The sequence below is a fragment of the Humulus lupulus genome, chromosome 7 (genome assembly GCF_963169125.1).
Source record: "Humulus lupulus chromosome 7, drHumLupu1.1, whole genome shotgun sequence".
Taxonomy (NCBI): domain Eukaryota; kingdom Viridiplantae; phylum Streptophyta; class Magnoliopsida; order Rosales; family Cannabaceae; genus Humulus; species Humulus lupulus.
The window spans coordinates 124,012,022-124,028,085 of record NC_084799.1 but is presented as its reverse complement, the minus strand read 5'-3'; the positions used below and the strand labels follow the sequence as shown (position 1 = coordinate 124,028,085).

Here is a 16,064-nt window from a genome sequence, read left to right as displayed (position 1 = left end):
CGGAGAGCGTGGGGCGGTGCGTACATGTCTGGCCTGCCCAACTGCTTTGGTTGGGGTATTTTGAGAAATGGCTGTATTAAACTGTGATTTTTGATAGTTAGTTATCTGTAAACCTATTTTGAGTTGTAAATATTTTATAAATCTTATTTTGGGATCCCAAACGTTAGACACTTGGAATTTTCAATGAAATAGGATACTTTCAAAGTTTACAGCCATAACTTTTTGTTTAATCACACTTTTGTTCTTAAAACCTCGTTCAGTGAGTTAATTGCACATTTTAAATTCACTTAGTAACGACTCTAAGGTAGTAGGGCATTACAGGCCTACCTCTTCTTGAGTATTGGGGAAGTGGCGAGGGCCACTCGTCACGGCGGTTGGTGACGATTGTTGTGTCTTGGCACTTTGTCTTGACACATCATCGCTTCGCGGCTGCCACTTGAAAGTGTCGAATTTTGAGTATAACACATATAACAATGAATATAGACATTATGTATGAATCTTTTTTCCAATAGGATTTGAATCTTCTTCAAGCCAGCTCATATTCTGAATTAAAAACTATTATATCATAGTATATATAATTAAAAAAATATATCATGATATCTTAATTGATTTGGGAATAAAAGGCCTTAATGAATAAAAAAGGAAAGAATATATTTATAATAAGGAACATATCTTCTTTGTATAAAATATTCTTTTATCTTCACCAAATTTGTTCTTAAGGACGAAAATAAACAAGGAAAATTGTCACATTAAATACACAGTTTCTTGGAGACCAAGAATCTAGAAAATATAACTCATCAGGATACGTTAAAAATCTATTGTGACAAGTTTTGAACCTATTATGAAAATTTTTGAGTATAAAACAAATACTCTTTAAAGATTGAATTTTACACTATTTACTTTAATTAATATTTTAAAAAAAAAAGAAAGAATAGAAAATATGTTAGCATAATGTGTATTTATAATTTTTTATGTTATTTGGAATAAATAAAATTTATTATTTTTATTTGAATAATAATTATATATAAAAAAAGGATTGTAAGATTTTTCCTTTGAAAAAAAATTATAATGAACAAAAAAAATCAGTATTCTACATTGTATATTTTTTAATATGATAAATTAAATTAATTTTGACTAATATTAAATAATCCAAATTCTAATTGGTGGTGTAGATTTCTGTTCCCTATACTATGAAAGAGTAACAAGTGAAACTCTAAGCACCGACGTTGCTATATTTGAATGTTAGACTCAATCCTCGAGTACGGTATGACCTCTAGGACTAGCATTTACTTCTCCCTTAGATAATTGTAAGGATGGTATACTAGGATGAAATTTTAGCTATCGCCTCAAGAGGAGTTCAAGGAGAGCATTTGCTAGGAGAATGTCTTCGAGTTAATAAACCTCTTCGAAAGAGAGTGAGAATGAAAAGAGTGATAGTATAATTCTCAAGTACATGGTTCGAATAAATGAAAAGAAAATACGTGTCTATAGGCAAATAGAAGTGCTCAATCGTGAACAAGTAATATTGATAAATATGAATATTGTTGAGGATGATATGCCCAAGCTTTTTAATGACAAACTCCACACCAACCAAGCAGGGCCTCAAAACTCTTATTGCAAACTGAGTAAATATATGTTTATGAAGGAAATTAAGAACCACTTTACCATCATTTGTAGGAGTTGCCACTACTTCCATCCATTTTGAAACATAATCCACAATAGAAAATATGCACTTATTATTATACGACAATGGAAAAGGTCTCATACAATCAATCCCCCAGACATCGAACAACTCAACCTCCAAAATGGCATTAAAAGGAATTTCATTCCACCTTGAGATATTCCTGGTTTTGTTGACAATGATCTCAAGCCTTGACAAAAGTATTAGCATCTTTAAAGAGAGTAGGCCAACACATACTGCATTGCAATACCTTTGCCACTGTCCTTTGTAGTTCCAAAGTTGGGGTGAACATTTGACCCGCAAAACCCGCCTAACCTGCAATCTCAAAATCTGCTTTTTGGTCAAACCTGTTAATTTTGGGTCGGATTAGACCCGAACCCGAGTATGTTCAATTGGTTTCGGGTGTGGTAAATAAACACACACGGGTTCTGGTTACACCTGAACTCGATCAACTAAAAAAAATTAATTTTTAATTCAAATTTGATGACAAAAAACCTTAAACCCTTACCCTTTCAAAAAAATTTACCAAGGCCCAATTTGTAAAAAATAAATTGAACCAAACTAACAACAAAGTTGAAAAAAACATGTGAAAAGTAAAAAAATAAAATAAAAAAGTGTCAAAAAATTGGTATTTTTGAAAGTTTTTTACCAAGGCCCATTTTCGGCCCAAAACCCATTTTCAGCCCAATCCCACTCGAAACCCAACCCCACCCATCCCGAAACCCAAAATTACCCAAAAACCCAAAAAAATCGGAGCAGGTTCGGTACCCCATTTCCCAACCCGAACCCGATGCACCCAAAACTCAAAAACCTGACCTGTGCGCACCCTTACTCTACAGTGACCACCACAATGGAGAGTGTGACGATGAGTTAATATTGAATTCATTTCATATTGTCACACAACGACGGATAATCTAGTTGTTACAATTCTTGTAGAGCATAGGCTTGTCCCAATAGTAATGCTTCGACTCAGAATATGATTTCTTGAGTTGTTGCCTAGACATCTCTCAAGGCACAATGTTGGCTGCCAAAAAATTAACATAATTTGCAAACCATGGTGCCATAGACCCTTTACTGACCACAAATAGTTGCTCATCCAGAAAGTTATCATTAATTGGAACATCCTTAGTGCTTTGGTTCTCTTTCAACTCGAGTCTAGATAGGTGATCCACTACTAGATTTTTCGTTCTATTTTTATCTCAAATCTCCATATCATACTCTTGCAACAATAATACCTAATAGATGAAAGGATGAGATGGTGTCGCCTTTCATGGGAGTTGGATTTTCTCATCAAAAAGTTCATGAAAGGACGAGCACATTGCCATTGAGTGCTAAGCGAGAAAAATGGGAAAAGAAATGATCAAGTGGAGGTGTGTGAGGTATTACCAGTTTTATCATGAAGAATACTTGGTTCAATATTTTTAAGCAACCAATGATTTCGATAAGATTTTGTGGTATTTTTACTAAAGTAAAGTTCAAGTTGAAAGACATTTTATTTTAGACATTGATAATCTTTTGAGCTAGATGTAGAAGTTTCTATTTAACTAAGTGGGGGAATGTTAGGATTGGTTAAAACACAAACACCAAGTGTTCTTATACAAGCTAGGTGTAAAATACTTAATGTTTTTACATATTGAAGATGTGAAACTTGAGTTTCTATTGTAGTCATTAAAAAAATTGTGTTTTTGAGTCCAAAGTGATACAATGAGGTATCTAAGGATGCCCAAAATTTTTGGGATCATTTGGAGGTGTCTAAGGTAAATTTTGAGAGTTTTGACATGCCAGGATGGCTTTGCATCAATTCCCAACAGGTGATGCATTGCCTGCCTGCATCGCCTACAAGCAGGCGATGCGTCGCCTAATGTGTCCATACAGATACGTGTTTTAAGCTCCAAATGATGTGTTTTAAGGCTCTAATCCTATTGGTTAGGCCTAATGACAGTACCTACACTGTTAATGGGTTCTCATTCAGATTTGATAGACTTTATCACTCTCTCAAATATATCTCTAAGCTCTCTCTCTCTCTCTCTAGCTTTCAAGATCACAAGTTTTCTCCAAGAAATTCATAAAGAAAGTGCTAGTCTTTGTGAATTTTAAGTATTTTTCAATCCCAATCCCCATTTCCTCTTAGAAATTCCTTAAGCATCCATTAAGGGCTAGGAAATAGAGAATTTTTACAGCGGCACTCCTCGCGTATAAGCCTTAGTTATGCTTTCCATTGAAGAAGAAGAAGTTCAAGTGGAGTTCTAGCAAGGTTTGAATCTCTCAAGAAGATCCAAGAAGTTTGGTCTACAAACTAGGGTTTGCATCCTCTAACTCAATCTTTTATTGGTCTTTGCCAAGGAAAATTGTGTATAGATTCTTAATATTGTGGTGTTATAATCTCACTCTCCCCCAACACTATAGATGTTTAAATTAAGTTATCTTTAAGTACCTTAAAAGCATTGAGGCACTCTTCATTGAAATCAAAATAAACCCATTCATCAATAAGTTGGAAAGAGGCTTTGACATCTAAAAGTCATTGATGAATCTTCTATAGAATCTCGTATGTCCAAGAAAACTTCTCCCCCCTTTCACCAAGACCAGAGGTGACAAATTTTCAATAGTAGAAATCTTAGCCTGATCCACCTCAACAACTCTTCGTGAAATTTTTTTCCCAAGGACTATTCTTTCATTCACCATAAAATGACATTTTTCCCAATTTAAGACTAAATTGAACTCTTCACACTGCTTGAGAGACAACTCCAAGTTTGTCAAGCAATCATCAAGCGACAAACCAAAAACAGAGAAATCATCCACAAAAAGCTCAATACTTTTCTCAACCATGTCGAAGAGTTGTTGCGAAAATTCGATATGCAAAGATACGTAATCATTATAAATAATCAAGTGATTAAGTTAATATCGTTCCCACGAGGTTACAAAAAGTTAACTTCCTAATTCTATTTGGTTAATAAAATTCATATTTCAAGAATATAAAAGAAGAAAAACAATAATTAATAAAAATAGAAAATAACAAAAACAAATAATAATATTTAATTATATGGATGTAATACTAAGACATTTAATTTCATCATCTATCCACTCTAAGATTTTATCAATACAATTTCTACTAATCTTCTCCCTATTATGAAAGCGAATTAACGAAAGCAATTTATATTCATACAAGGATATATAAACCTCAACTTATGTAACGACCCAAATTCGCTATTAAGGCTTAAGGACCTTGATTTGTGTGCCTGGAGGGTATAATGGGAATTATGTGTGACTTTAATGATTAAGATGCATGATTATGATTTAAAGCATGTTAAATGGCTATTTGAATATTTGAGATGCATGACTATGTGTATTAGTATGCATGTAGGCCCTGATTAGGTTAGAAGGGCATAATCGTAATTTTGGCCATTATGGGCATAACTGTATTGATATATGTGATAATTGTCGAGACCACATTATTATGTGGATATGTCTGTGATCTGCGACTCGAGACGATCCTAGTGAGTAAAGTAGCGAAAAAGTCATGGCGGGAATTTATACCTGGCTCGGGGTGAGCTTAGGGGTATAAATGGAAATTTAGTGAATATACTGGAGTCTATCTTGGCATTGAGGTATAGTATGGTGATTAATTAGGTATCGGGAGTTAAGCGGGAAATATTAGAGACACTCGAGGAGTTAGCGGGAATTGAGTAAAATGACTAGAATGCCCTTAAGTGGATTAAAGGGTTAGGAATAAAGGGGAGGGCATTAGGGTCATTTGGCTTTCTAAGGACGGAATTACTGAGACTTTATGTTAGTGGGAAGTGTAGAGAAGTGTAGAAGTTTGAAATAGAGAAAAGAAGAAAAAGGAAGGAAAAAGAAAGGGAGAAAAACAGAGAGAGTTTTCTAAGGTCGATTTAAGCTTCCTTCATCAATTTCTTGAGGGTTTCTGGAGCAAAGCTCAGAGGAGAACTGGGATAGACTAAGCATCAAGGATTCCAAGCTAAGTTTGAGGAATTGGTAGAGGTTTAGCAAGGATCCATCAACACTTGAGGTAAATTCTATAAGTTTCTTCAGCTCTGGTTTTGGTTCCTAGCTAAGTTATCTAAGCTGTGTTGATGGGAATTCTAGGGAAGTTGGAGCCAAGGGTTGAGGAGAAGCAAGTCAAGGAAGTCTAGAGGCACCTTGAGGTCGAAATTCCACCAGAGGTATAAACTCTTAACTCTAACTTTGTTGTTCAGCTGGTTTCTGCTGAGTTTTAGTGTTTAGGAGTGGCTATGGTGAATTTTGAGTTTGGGGATGCATGTGCTTAATTTCTAGGTATTTGGGGTGCTTGTGATGAGTGGAATATGGTCATAAGGTTGTTTTTGAGGTTGGGAAAGATTTGGAAGAGTTTTGGTTGAGGTTGGTTCGAGGAAATCGCAGGAAGGGAAAACTGATGCTGGTCTGTCTGTGACTAGCGCTACAGCGCTAGCCTTTGGGCACTGTAGCGCTAGGCCATGAGTGCTAAGGGGATTTTGCTTCTGTTTGTAGCGCTGTAGCGCCCTCCCATGAGCGCTGTAGCTACCCTGCCTTCTGAAGAGGATTTTAGGGTTATTTGCAAGGGTTTTTGACCAAGGGTTTGGGGTTTGGTTCCACCACCTTGTTTGGTGGAACTAGGACTTCCCGGGGACTCGGGATTGGCCCCGAGGCTAGGTTTTGAACTTGAGGTTTGATGATGACTTTGACCTATGGTTGTGTTTAGGTAGGCGCTAAGGCTCGAGGGGGATCGTGCTCAAGGAGTCGAGGGATCAAAGCTAGTGAATTGGAAGGTAAGAAAACTGCACCCGGTTATATGTTTGTGATGGGACTAAGTGCTTCTGATATTTGTATCGTGTTAATGATGGTATTATGCCATGGGACATGTAAAAGCGGCCTAAGAGTGTCGTACATAATACTTGCGTACAGGGCGCGGCTTGGCCACTGGTAGCCGAGGACTGCTTAATATTCACTGAGCTCGGTTTAAGCGGGCCGGAGTCAGTAGGATAACGGAGGGAGCGGCCTGAGGGCGCTAGCCCTAGTTATCGTTTGTGAACTATAAATGATATAAGCTGATATGTTTAGTATGTGGAATACTTGATTATACTGAATGGTTATATGGTTGAGATTATGTGATGCAATATGAGATATTGATTTGTCTGTTGATTGCTTATGCTCTGTTGTTGTGTTTTCTTGCTGGGCCTTGGCTCACGAGTGCTACGTGGTGCAGGTAAAGGCAAGGGCAAGTTGGACCAATCTTGAGTTAGAGGGTTGTGGGGTTGAATGTACATAGCCAGCTGTTCGATCGCCATGGTCGAGGAGTGGATCGGGACATGGATTACCTAACTGTCTGTTTTGCCTTAATATGGCTTGTTATTGTATATAAACCCTATGACTTTTGTAAACATTCTTTAAACTTAATATTTTTGGAATCCCATGTAAATAGATAATGTTTCTTAATGAAAATGAGACTTTTGAGACCAAAACATTTTTAACCCTAGTTCCTCTATAGTTTCGATAACACGCTTTTAATTATATGACTTGATTAGCAAGTCTAGCACTTTATAAACACACAGTGTAGCGGTCCTGGCTATCCAGGGCGTTACAACTTATATGCGAACTTTCTACATTTTTGTGATAAATTCAAACACATAGTAGACATTAAGCACAACAATCCTAAAGCTACACAAATAATAGAGGTACTCTCGTCCAATATTGAAATTTTTGTATAAACAATTATAGCATAATTAACTCCCACTTCTCAAATTTTGAATTAAAAACATATGAATCATGTAATAGTGATCAAGCATTCACAAGCATTAAACACATATTGAACAGATCAAAGTATAGAAGAAGAAATCATAGAAATTGTATTAAATTGATAAAGAGTTTTAAAAGACTCCATTAAAGCCCTAGAAAAGAAAATTAGTTCATAATCATAAAGAAAACAATTAATGACATATGAGAATTATAGATGGAGAAGAATAATAAAAATAAGAATAAAGTTTAGATATGCTTCTCTTCCTCTTCTCTAGCCTCCCATGAGTGTCTAGGGCTCCCAAAACTAACATAAAACGTTCTATTAAGATGTATTTATAATGCCCTAACCTTTGAGTGATGAATACAAAAAATATCCTTAAAAAACACATTTTTCTCCTCAGTCGGCGTCGGGCGCAGTTGCACTAGTATTTGGGCGCGACCACAGTGGATGAAGCATTCACCTTGTAAAAACTATGAGCAAGAGTATTTTGACCATAATGCTCTCAATATAACTTTGAATTTAATGATTCAAAAATCTATGGAAAGCTAAGAGAAATATCTACAACTTCTATTTATAAGAGTTTTTCCAAAAAATGAAGAAATCATGGTCAAAACTTGGCTTGAAGTTTCAGACTTGCGTCACTAAGCATAAACAAAGCGTGTTGAGCATCTTCAACTTAGTATTTTCCACCCATTATATATTGAAGCTCCACATTCAACACTTAATCCATCATATTCATCGTATTTAGGGCCAGTTTGGTACAATTGTGTTGTGGAGAAAAGTTGTTGTTGTGTTGTGGGAAAAAGCAGCTGCAGTTGTGTTGCGGGGAAAAACTCTTAAGTGTTTGGTAAATTACAGATTTTAAAATGTTGTGAGTTTAAAAAGTTGTATGAGAGTGTTTGGTAAACTATATATATATGATTAAAGTGTTGTTAAATATTAAAAGCCTAAAATAGATGTCATATTAATTTTATTAAAACAAATTATATTAACTATACTCAATAGATTTTAATATAAATATTGTAATTATTTAAACATGTTAATTTTTTTTCTAAAACATGAAATTTACATGTGTTTGATAACTATATATTTTGAAGAAAATAAAAATAATTAAGATTTAAATATTTTTTATTTTATTATCATATTAAGTTATTTTAAATATTTTTATTTTGAGTAATACATAATAATAAAGTAAATATATTAATATAAAAATATATTTAGCGCAAAGCTTTTTCAAAAAGTTGTAGATTCTACATAAATTCTTCAATAAGCTGCTTTCTGATTGTTTACCAAACACTTTTATTACACAATTCTTTTAGAGAGCAGCTTTTAACATTTCTAAAAGGTGTCCCAAACAGCCCCTTACATGTTTCTTCTCACTTCACTCCATATTATCTACTTGACCTTCAAAACATGAATCAAGAAGAAAGCAAGCATAAATATGCACAAATTAAATTAAAAACACTCAAATAACATCTTAAATTACTCTCTAAAACAAATTAAAATGATCCTAACAAATTCCTCCACACTTAATCTTTAATCATCATGGAGTAAAGAACAAAGAAGAAAAACACAACTAAAAACCTAAGAAAACCAACACAACTGAATCAAGCCGACAACAACGAATTAAGCCTCAAAATATTATGAATAGCATGTTCATATAATATTCAAGAAACTCAACCACTAATCCAGAATTTCAGTCAAAATATTTTTTCCATCTTACTTAGATCCATACAAAAATAAAAGCTCTCATAATCATGATTAATAAATAACATGCATTTGAATCGATTTATACTCACAGAATCTTTCAAAAAAATCAATCAATATCATTATCCTATGAGCTTGCTATATACTAATGTAGACAATACATGCCCAAAAACCAATAGGACTTTCATGGATTATAATGAAAGGCTTTTGTTAAGGTAGATGAATAGTCATTTAAGATTATACCACAAGCACACAAATAAAACAAACCAATCTTGATTTCAAATTTACAAACCAAAAAACCCCCCAAATTCCCCTTGTCTTTATTTGAGAGAAAATTCATAAAAAAATTTCATTTTTCTTTTTCTATTGAATCTACACTCTCCCAAACTTATTTCATTGCATAGTTGATAGGAGTGTAGTTCAATTTCCATAAATATATTTTTTCTCCCTCAATCTTTTTGTTCGCCTATTGACACATATTCCAAAAATAAACCCCATTACAAACAAACCCGCAATCTTTTCATATGCTCATGGTACAAGGGAAGGACAAATAACAAAGTTTCAATGAAACTCAAAATAGGTATCAAACAACAAAAAGATTCACATTAAGCTCAAAAATGGGTAACTAGGGATTAAAGTAATCAATGCTAGCTTGAAAGGCTCAATAGTTCCAGGGAATTGCCTAAATTATTTTCCTAAGCATACATCATCTAAAATTTCATCTCAAATAGCAAGCAAAGAAGTTGTAGGATAACAACATTTCCATGGTTCATTTTTATTATTCAGCAAGCAAATGATTTTTAATCATAGAATATTTAATAAAAATCATGATCATTCTCTCAATTATTTAAGTAGACCCAAGTAAAAATGGAAAGAAACATTCAACTAAGGACACAGATTTTTATAGCTTTCATTTCCATCCAATTTATACAACATATTATTCAACATATTGTCACTAGCTAATCATTGTTAACTTGATTCACACTAACGCCCTAAAAAAATCATAAACCTAACCAAAAGCTAAACAAACACCAAACATAGACAACTAAAATATATATACAATGAGTAAAGCAATAAAAATCAAATATGTTCCCCCAAAACTTAATCTAAACATTGGGGACAATGTTTAAATAAAAGAAAAAGAAAAGAAAACTTTCCTGTAATCGAATGCATTGCTCCATTGTAGTGACTTTCATTGTTGTCCTCCTTGGGTTGCAAACTTTCATCAAAACAAGGAAACAAAATATAAAAATGAAACTTTATTGGGTTGCCTCCCAAAAGCGCTTTGTTGTACATCATCAGCCAAATGCTTACCTCCTTATTGTTCAAACTATCAACTTCTTTGCTTAGAATAAACCAATACTACCTACAATTAGAAAATCAAGACACAAACCAAGTTACAATTATGAAGGAAAAACAACCAACTTAGAATAAAAATGAATTAATTTGATATTAACAATTTTCAATCCCGGACAACGGCACAAAAAATTTATTGTGAAAATTCGATACGTAAGTATACGTAATCGTTACAAATAATAAAATGATTAAGTCAAGATCATTCCCACTACGATTGAATTATCAACTATTAAAAATTAACTTCCTAATTCTATTTGGTTAATAAAATTCAGATTTCAAGAATATAAACAACGAAAACAAGAATTAATAAAAATAACAAAAAAATAATTAATTATATGGATGTAACACTAAGGCATTTAATCTCATCATCTATCCACTATAATATTTTATTAATACAATTTCTACTAATCGTCTCCCTATTGTGATGGTGGATTAACGAAATCATTTTATATTCGTAATAGGATATATAAACCTCAACCTATATGCGAACTTTCTACATCTTTGTGATAAATTCAAACACAGTAGACATTAACCACAACAATCCTAAAGCTACATAAACCATATAGGTACTCTTGTCCAATATCAAAATTTGTGTCCAAAAAATTATAACATAACTAACTCTCACTTCTCAGATGTTGAATTAAAAATATATGAATCATGAAAATGGTGATCATATATTCACAAGCGTTAAACATAAATTGAATAGATCACAATATAAAAGAATAAATCATATAAATTGTATTAAATTAATTAATAGTTTCAAAAGACTCCATTAAAGCCCTAGAAAAGAAAAGTAGTTCATAATCATAAATGAATTATGATAAATATAGAATGAGTGTTATATTATTTATGTAATATGATATTTAGATTAAATAATGTGACAATGTGTGTGTCATATTGTAACATACAAAATGAGAGTTATATTTTTGGATAATGTGAATATTCAAATATGTATCATATTTGGAGTTATAAATTTGTAACCCCCAAATATTACCCAATAATATGTAGATTTGATGTTACATATTTTGCTTTGAATTTATTAAAGTCATAAGTGATATGGATGTTGGAGACATGATTTTAACACCCATAATGTGTTTGGAGGTTACAAAGTCATGTGGGAAAAGGATAGAGCCGTTTGGAAATGACAAAATTAACTTTTGCTGAAATTGGACCTATGGATGTGGCCACGAGTGTTCCAGGCCATGGCATGGAGAATTGAGACTCACGGTCGCAACCAGGAACATCTCTGGCTGAGGCCAGGGACACTGGCAGCCAATTCCAAGTTATTTTTTCCATCTTGAACGGTTCTAATAACTCATGTAACTCCCAAAACTCATTTTTAATTTGATAAACATCCAATTAAACATTGGTAACAGTGATGGAGGTTGGAGGAATTTAAAATTCAAAGGGTATCTCAAAAGTATATAAATAGGACCTATTGCTCACTTGATTTTTTATCCACTAGAGGACTTAGCTAGAAATACACCAAAAGACTTGATTATTCAATAAATCTATTTCCATTTTGTGAGAATCCTTTAGTGCTTGAGATAGGGGAAATAACCTTTTGGACAAAGATTGTAAACCTTCTTCAAGTTGGTGATCCTCAATGCTCATCACTTTGGTTGTGTGAGTGATAGAGTGATTTCTTTTTTGTTCTTATTCTTACTTTGTTTCTTCTACTTCTTTTATTTCTTCTCTTTATTTTCTCTTTACATATTTGCTTGTATCTTTTGTTTTTAGAGTTGCAATCTCTTCTAATACTTCTAGTCTAATTGTATCTATTGTCTAGAGTTGTATTTTCTTTTATTCTCTTCATCTACATATTTCTACATTTACTTGTAAGTTTTGACATTGAGTTGTAATCATATTTAGTTAATCACCTTGTCATTTGTATTATTTTTCTTAGAGTTGTAATGGTCTTACTATTTTCCATTGTGTAATATTATTATCTCTAATGAGGAGAAGAAGAATAGAAATAAGAATAAAGTTTAGATATGCTTCTCTTGCTCTTCTCTAGCCTCCCATGAGTCTCTAGGGCTCCCAAAATTAACATAAAACGTTCTATTAAGATGTATTTATAGTGCCCCAACCTTTGAGTGATGAAATACCAAAAATATCCTTAAAAAACAATTTTCTTCTCAGTCGACGTCGGGCGCGGTCGCACTAGTGTTTGGGCGCAACCGCGGTGGAAGAAGCATTCACCTCGTAAAAAATCTGCAAAGAGTATTGATAGTATTTTGACCAATATAACATTGAATTTGATGATTCAAAAAGCTATGAAAAGCTAAGAGAAATATCTAAAACTTCTATTTCCATGAATTTTTCCACAAAATGAAGAAATTATTGTTGAAATTTCGTTTGAAGTTTCAGACTTGCTTTACTGAGCATAAACGAAGCTTGTTGAGTATCTTCAACTTAGTATTTTCCACTCATTATATATTGAAACTCCACATTAAACAATAAATTTATCATATTCATCATATTTAATATGTTTCTTCTCATTTCACTCCATATAATCTGCTTGACCTTTAAAACTTGAAACATGAAGAAAACAAACATAAATATGGACAAATTAAAGCAAAAACACTCAAATAACATCTCAAAATTACTCTATAAAACTAACATAAAATGATCCTAACAAGAATATAGCCATCACGAACCTCTAAAATGTTGTTGGAGCATTACATAACCCGAAAATCATCCTACAAAATGCAAAACTATCATATGAGAAAGTAAATGTTGTTTTCTCTTGATCCTCAGATGCGATGGATATTTGATGATATCACGATTAACCATCTAGGAAGCAATAGTAACTATGATGTCAATCTATCCAACATCTAATCAACAAAAGACAAAGGAAAATGGTTTTTCCTCGTAGCCTTATTCAAGTTGCGGTAGTCTATACAAATCCACCAACTGGTCACAGTATGAGTTAGAATGAGCTCATTATTCTTGTTCTTTACCACTATCATCCCTTCTTTCTTGGAACCACTTGAACCAGATTCACCCAAGCACTATCAAAAATAAGGTAAATCACCCTGACATATAACAACTTCAAAATATCTTTCCTCACTACTTCCTTCATTGATGGATTTTATCTTCTTTAAGCTTCAATGGTGGGCTTTCTATCATCTTCCATCAAAATACGATGCATCATTGTCAATGGGCTAATTCCTCTAATATCTGCCAAATTTCATCCAATGGTCAACTTATGAGCCCGAAGAACCCTTAACAACTTCTCAACATCCACTTCAGAAAGAGAGGAAGACACTATAAGTGGAAATGTCTCATTCTCACCCAAATAAACATAGTGGAGATGATCTGGAAGTGACTTCAATTCTAAGATGTCGCTTCCCTATAAAAGGTAATGGTCTCTCAGGTTTTTTTCCAATATTCTCAAATCTTTTCTTATACATTGGACAGTAAGAATTTATCTATTTCACATAGCCTATGACCTCATAAACATCCTCATCATTCAAATCAGAAGTAGTAAGGCTCAATTCAAAAGGATCTTCAAAATTCCTCATTCCTATGACGACTCGATAACCACATCAATACTAAAACAACTATCATCAGCTCTAGCATAATTCATGGCCTTGAACACATTAAAAACCACCTCATCATCTTGAACTTTTAGTCAAAACTCACTTTTTTGGACATCAATCAATGCTTGCCACGTAGCTAAGAATGGCCTCCCAAGAATAATTGGAACATTAACATCTTCCTCCATGTCAAGAATAAGGAAATCCATTGGGAAGATAAACTTGTCCACTTTTACTAGCACATCTTCAACGATACCCCTTGGGTGCTTCACTGATTGATCCGTCAACTGTAAAGTGACCATAGTAAGCCTTGCCTCTCCTAGTCCAAATTGATAGAATACAAATAAGGGCATAAAATTAACACTTGCTCATAAATCACACAAAGCATGGTTGCACACAAAATCCCCAATGGTGCACGGTATAGTGAAACTTCAAAAATCCCTTAACTTTTGAGGAAGCTTCCTTTGCAAGACAGCACTGCACTCTTTTATCAATGCTACTATCTCATAATCTTCCCTCTTTCTCTTCTTAGTCAAAATATCCTTCATAAATTTCACATAACTTGACACTTGCTTAGAAGCCTTAGAGAAAGGGATGTTGATGTGCAATGCCTTGAATTATTCTAATAATTTAGAAAAATGTTTATCAAGAGTAGTCTTCCTAAGTCGTTGCGGATATGGAACTCTAGGTGGAGGAAAAATTTGTGGTGTCACCTCTTCTGTAGGAAGGTCTTCAGTAACCTTCTTCCCAGTTGTACTAGATACCTCACTTTCCTTACTATTCTCTACTGACTTATCTGATACATGCCCACTATATTGTTTCTTGCTCCTCAGAATAATTGCTTGACATTGTTCTTTTTGATTCACCACTTCGTGCTAGGAAAATTCCCTTGAGGCATGTTATTCAACATGTTATCCAACTGACCCACTTGCATCTCCAAATTCTTGGTAGAAGATCTTGTTTCTTTCATAAATTGAGTCTTTGTGTTGGTGAAAGTCAATAAAGAAGCTTACAATTCGTTAGGCTTTTCTTGAGGAGCTGGTGGCCTAGGTGTCAATGAGGATGATGCTTGAGATGGAGCTTGAGACATAGGTTGTTGAAACTGTGGTTGAAGCTGAGATTGTTGGCTTTTATTATTTCTCCAAGATTAATTTGGATGATTCCTCCACTCTAGATTATAGGTGTTGGAATATGGATTGTTGTATGGCTTTGGAAAATTCCATAGTTCTTGAGCCTATTCCATGGGAATATTATTGTTAGGGTATGCTGTCGTACAATGATCAAAGGAATGAGGACCCCCTCAAATTTCACAAATAATCTACATCTGCATGGCTTAAGCCGAGATAGTGTTATGATGTAACAACTTAGTCGATGGAGATATTTGATTAGTAAGAGTGGTAATGGAATCCAATTCATGTTTTCAACCACTTTTTTAGTTCCCCCTCTCTCCTCTTGCCATTAATAATTATTTATGGCCATATCTTCCAATAGCTCATAAGCTTCATTGGCAATTTTGCTCATGAAAGTACCTCCCGTTGCATCACCAATGACTGTACGAGTAGTACCACACAACCCATTGTAAAAATTATGGACTAACAACTACTTCTAAATACCATGATAGGGACACTTTCTCAATAATTTCTTAAGCCTTTCCCATGCATCATATAAAGATTCACCTTTCGTTTGACATAAATTATTGATCTCGTCTCTCAACCTTGTAGCCTTTGATGAAGTGAAAAAATTGGAAAGAAACTTTTGAGCTAGCTCCTCCCAAGCAGTAAAATAGTTGGCTTGAAGAGAATTCAACCAACTATTTGCTTTGTCTCACAATGAGAATGGGAACAACCTCAGTCCGATCGCATTGTCACTTAACCCATTGTACTTAAATGTTGCACATAGCTTCAATCAATTGGCTATGTGCATATTTGGATCCTTAGTGCGAAGCACCAAACTGAACAGGGGACTTAACCATTTATAAAATCATTGGCTTGACCTCAAAATTATTTGCAGTTACTGTCGATGCTCT

General features: G+C 33.9%; 1 non-coding gene across 1 annotated transcript; it reads left to right on the top strand.

Annotated features, from left to right (window-relative positions):
* The first annotated feature begins 15,647 nt into the window (after positions 1-15,647).
* LOC133793123 (small nucleolar RNA R71) lies at positions 15,648-15,754 on the top strand. Its single transcript, XR_009874583.1, has one exon. It is a non-coding gene; the product is annotated as a small nucleolar RNA R71 (small nucleolar RNA).
* The last annotated feature ends 310 nt before the right edge of the window (positions 15,755-16,064 follow it).